Genomic DNA, 6,000 nt, shown 5'->3' on the forward strand with positions numbered 1-6,000 from the left:
GAATGCTACCTATGAAATCGGTTCCTCTCTCACCCCCACTTCCATTTTCCACCTGGAAAAGAGACAGACAGAGGACCAATTTGTAATGCATTTTACTCTGTTTAATATGTCAATGTGGAGATGCATTTTTCTTGAATGTGTGAATCTTTTGTCAACAATAAAGAAGGAAAGATTCTGGTTGGTGAGTACATTATATAAGGGCTGGGGTGGAGGGTTGTTGAAGTGTAGTTTTTGTGTGAAAATGCAATGGTGAAGCAATAGTGAGGTGAGCTATAAATGGCATTGTCGGCCTTTCTATAAATGGATGCTGACATGCAGTTAACAAAGTAGGGAGTCACCTAGAAACCTGTGAAACATTAAAACAGGATGACAGCTTACCAAATGCACTGTCCTTTCCTCCTGGACAATCAGCGGTTTTATAAGAATGGTATTATCATGAAAACTGCCTTACTGATCAATATGAAGCATTTCCTGGGATAGAGGAATGGTATGAAAGATGCCACGAGTCTAGCATAGCCAGATTTGAGGGCCTTGAGGGTCAAGCTGCCATCTGACAGTGATTATTTTCGATGTGGAGATACCGGCGTTGGACTGGGGTAAACACAGTAAGAAGTTTAACAACACCAGGTTAAAGTCCAACAGGTTTATTTGGTAGCAAATGCCACTAGCTTTTGGAACAGGCTGTTTCTTCGTCAGGTGGAGTGGAGAAATTTCTCCACTCGCTTCGTCAGGTGGAGTGGAGAAATTTCTCCACTCCACCTGACGAAGAAACAGCCTGTTCCGAAAGCTAGTGGCATTTGCTACCAAATAAACCTGTTGGACTTTAACCTGGTGTTGTTAAACTTCTTACAGTGATTATTTTCCCCAGAGCCAGGAAACATTATAAAAGGGTCTCAGTAATCCTGCAACACAGATTCTGGGATAGAATCTGCTATCACTGAGAGGGATTGTTGCACCTGAGAAAATTTGGGGGGGGAGTTTCATGATCTGGAAACATTAGGAGTTAATTTCTGCATCAGTGATGTTTGGGAACATGGTCCAATCAGTTGTGAAAAAGGAAAGATTTGGCAATGGGGAGTCTTGAGAGTGACAAGGAGTCCACTAGAAATGCGAAGGGATTTTGGAGCATTGAACAAGTTTCAGTCTAGTGGGCAGGAGAGAAGGTTGGGTTGGGGGTGGGGGGGTGCAGTGAGTGAGTAGGGTAATCTTATGAGGCAGTTGGAAACAGGAGAACAGGACTCAAACTATGCTAGACTCAAACCATCCTAGACTCTTAGTTCATCAAACTACAATCTGTACATCTGAATTGGCAACATTTTTCAAAACATAAAAATGGTTGGAAATTGGGGATACAAAGAAAGAAAGAACAAAGAACGGTACAGCACAGGAACAGGCCCTTCGGCCCACAAAGTCTGGGCTGACACAGATGCTTCTCTAATATTTTCTTGCCTCTATGTGGTTCATATCCCTCCATTCCTTGTCTATTCATGTATCTATCCAGATGCCTCTTGAACGTTGTTATAGAATCTGCTTTCACCACCTCCTCTGGCAGCACGTTCCAGGCATTCACCACCCTCTGTGTGAAAAACGTGCCCCTTACATCTCTTTTAAACATTCCCCCCTCTCACTCTCAACCTCTGCCCCCAAGTAATTGACCCTTTGACCCTGGAAAAAGACTCTGACTACCCACTCTATCCAAGCCTATCATAATCTTGTAAACCTCTATCAGGTCTCCCCTCATCCTCCGACGCTCCAATGAAAACAATCCAAGTTTGTTCAACCTTTCTTCATAGTCCATATCCTCCAAACCAGGCAACATCCTGGTAAATCTCTTCTGCACCCTTTCCAATGCATATTTAGATACTGCCATCTAAATTTCTGATTTGTGCTGAAGGCAGACAAGTTTTCTCTTTGGTATACCCATAAAACATTCATAAAGGTAAATGGGATGTTGCCTTTATTTCAAAGGGCATGGAGTATAAAAATAGGGAAGTCTTACTAAAACTATATCGTTAGATCACACCTTGAATTCTGTGAATAGTTCTAGTTCCTTTACCTAAGGAAAGATATACTGGCATCAGAGGCAGTCCAGAGAAGTTTCACTCGATTGATCCCGAGTATGGATGGATTTTTTAATGAGGAAAGGTTGAATAAATTGGGCCTGTACCCATTGGAGTTTAGAAGAATGAGAGGTGACCTTATTGAGACATATAGGATTCTCAAGTGATCTTATTGAGACATAAGGGTAGATGTTGAGAGGCTGTTTCCCCTTGTGGGAGAGATTAGGACCAGAGGTCCCTTTGCTCGTGTACTCCCCTCAAAAGGGTGCAGCCCATTCTGAAAATTTAACAGGCTCTATGATACCTAAAACTTGCAGTCTCTTGAGTTCAACTTCAACCTTATGATGAAGCCCATAAGGCACAGGATGAGCCCTGAAAAAATCTGGTGTTTTTGATCCAGATTGAAATATATTTTAGCTTTAGTTCCCCTTATCCATTCTAATTCACTTTGGAAGACATCGGATTACTTATATAACAGTTTCTGCACCTCTATCTCGCAGATTTAATATCTCTAACCAATTCAGTTTAATCTGCTAAAGCCAATCAAGCCCCACTAAACAAGGCTGATACCGCTTAATTACCAAAACAGGTAACTGCACCATTTGATCCTTATAGGAAATGTCTCTCTGATATAGATTGCCAATATAGCTTCAGACTCGTTCAGTCTCAATGGTTGGAGGCCTTTTTGATAGTAACAAAATGCCTGTTCCTCTATGACTGAAGCCTTAGCCCCAGTGTCGACTTCCATTCTAAGAGGTCTGCCGTTTACCAACTAGACTATCTCTATAGGGGGCACTTTACTCACTTGGATCTGGTTTAGGGTAAATGATTCGGGTCTCTTGTTGGGCTCCTCAGCCAATTTCTTCATGGGAGTTTAACTAACCGTTGTGGGTTTTGTGGCACATTTTGTCCTCACAGCTTTACACTATGTTTGTAAAAGACCCTTTGAAATACATCATTTTTACACTGGCAGGTTTCGTGGGAGTGTTGTCCCCCACACTGATAACAGGCTTCTGCCCTCTCTGCTGTATCCCTTTTATTGGACTCTTCAGTACCCATATTCAGGTGGGCCTTCACCACAGCCATTGCTCTCGGAACCCTGAGTGAAATTTGTACCTCAACATGATTATTGAGGGGAGGGTGTTGAAATGATTCTTAGCCAGCTCAACTATCCGATCGAAAGATTGGGAATCTGGAGCATCAGACGATCTTAAACTTCTGATTAAACTGTAAGTCTGTGGGCCACAAACTGTAAGTTGTTGACTCACTTGTCACAAAAAAGTAATGTAGTCTCTCAATATACTGGCCCCAGTTTTCTACTTTGAGGTCAAAATATTCAAATTTCCTGATCAAAAGCATTTTAACAATGCGCATTTACCTTGCTTTTTCTTATCCTCCATGCTCCAGTCCCTTCCCCCTCTAGCTGTGCACTGCAATCCTCAACGAACTTGGAAAGTTTCCGGTGCAATAAATTGAGCGCAACTCAATGAGGCTTCAGAACAAAATACTTCATTGCTAAAGCAGTGATTAACTATATATACAAATTATATTATTTAAATGGTAAAAAATTGCAGCATGCTGCTGTGCAGAGGGACCTGAGTGTCCTTGTGCAAGAATCACAAGGAGTTGGTTTGCAGGTGCAGCAGGTAATTAAGAAGGCAAATGGAATTTTGTCTTTCATTGCTAGAGGGATGGAGTTTAAAAACAGTGAGGTTATGTTGCAGCTGTATAAAGTGCTGGTGAGACCACACCTGGAGTACTGTGTACAGTTTTGGTCTCCTTACTTGAGAAAGGATATACTGGCACTGGAGGGGATGCAGAGGAGATTCACTAGGTTGATTCCAGAGTTGAGAGGGTTGGCTTATGAGGAGAGACTGAGTAGACAGGGACTATACTCATTGGAATTCAGAAGAATGAGGGGAGACCTTATAGAAACACATAAGATTATGAAGGGAATAGATAAGATAGAAGCAGGGAAGTTGTTTCCACTGGTGGGTGAAACTAGAACTAGGGGACATGGCCTCAAAATAAGGGGGAGCAGATTTAGGACTGAGTTGAGGAGGAACTTCTTCACACTAAAGATTGTGAATCTGTGGAATTCCCTGCCCAGTGAAGCAGTTGAGGCTACCTCATTGAATGTTTTTAAGGCAAGAATAGATAAATTTTTGAACAGTAAAGGAATTAAGGGTTATGGTGAGCGGGCGGGTGAGTGGAGCTGAGTCTATGAAAAGATCAGCCATGATCTTATTGAATGGCGGAGCAGGCTCGAGGGCACAGATGGCCTACTCCCGCTCCTAGTTCTTATGTTCTTAAATAGGGTTCGACAAAATAACTATGTGACTGTACACAACTCCTCTCTGGCTCCAACTGCTGATTCTTCCTGACCGGGTTATGCGCCCTCGTACTCAATTGGCCCAGCTTCCCGCCGCGACACTCCATAGGGTTTGACCCGGCCATGTGGCCGTCAGGGAACACCCTTTAAATGGGCTATACTATCACAGAGACCATAGAATCATAGAAACCCTACAGTGCAGAAAGAAGCCATCTGGTCCATCAAGTCTGCACCGACCACAATCCCACCCAGGCCCTATCCCCATATCCCTACATATTTTACCAGCTAATCCCTCTAACCTACGCATCTCAGGTCACTAAGGGGCAATTTGTTTAGCATGGCCAATCAACCTAACCTGCACATCTTTGGACTGTGGGAGGAAACCGGAGCACCCAGAGGAAACCCACGCAGACACGAGGAGAATGTGCAAACTCCACACAGACAGTGACCCAAGCCAGGAATTGAACCCAGATCCCTGGAGCTGTGAAGCAGCAGTGCTAACCACTGTGCTACCGTGCCGCCCCTGTGCAGATGTTAGTGGTTAAACTAGATTTCTAAATTGCCACCACTTTTCCTGGCTTTTGGGTAGGTACCCCAAGGAGCAGCCTCATTGGTCTTTGAAAAACTGGTCCATGACATACAGAGGATCCAGAAGCAATTTTGTGTGTCTATATCACTGCACATGGACACTGTGTTCAATTAAACACCACGGTCAGGAGGACACGAGTATAAAAGGTAAGTTCACATTTTGTTTTTTTGCGTCATAATGGACAATTTTGACTCCCTCTCGTCACTCAATGGAAATGGGATGGCTGTTGGCACTCTGGTGGTCCTACCACCCTATTCCTACCCAGTCCCCATCCTTTGCCAAATTTCAAGATTTGAAAAATAGCCAAGCATTCATCTGAATTATTGCTTTATTCAAATTGGCATCCTGTGAATACATAAGGCTCCAAAATAATTTTAAGTGATAGCTGAGTGGAAACATGCACATAGGATGTTCCATTCAGTTTTATTGGGTTGTGAAGAGGAAGTTGGTCAAAGTTGTGATGTACAGCATGCAGTGGAATGCTTCCTCCAAATTTGGCCTCATGCACACCACTATCTATCTCGCATCATTGGCAGTCATACTTTTAACTGCCTAAGACTTAATCGCTGGAACTCCCTCTCAAATCCTGTCCTGCTCATCTTTGCCTCTTTTGCTTCCTTTAAGGTGCTGGTTAAATCTTGCCTGTTTGAGCACATTTTAGATGTTCTATCCTAATTCTGCTTATGTTGCTCATTGTTATATGTTATCTGATAATGATCCTATGAATGCAAACAGTTGTTACAATGAGCAGGCCCTCAAAATAGAGTAGATGGAATCCAGCCTCAGACTCATTGGACTGTTCACTCAAAGGTTAAATTTGGCATACAATCTCTGAAGATTGATCTTCATTGTCATGACCAAGTTACTAATATCTTGTTTGGCAGAATCACAGAGCAAGCAGTAGATAATCGGGTCAGCAGCGCAGTTGAGACCAGTAAGCGCAAAGGCTACTTTGTAAAAAATATATATTTTTTGGGCAAAATTGCAGTTTCCTGGTTCAATGAGACTGCGGACCAGCA

Source organism: Mustelus asterias, chromosome 18 (assembly GCF_964213995.1).
Source record: "Mustelus asterias chromosome 18, sMusAst1.hap1.1, whole genome shotgun sequence".
In the NCBI taxonomy this organism is placed as follows: Eukaryota; Metazoa; Chordata; class Chondrichthyes; order Carcharhiniformes; family Triakidae; genus Mustelus; species Mustelus asterias.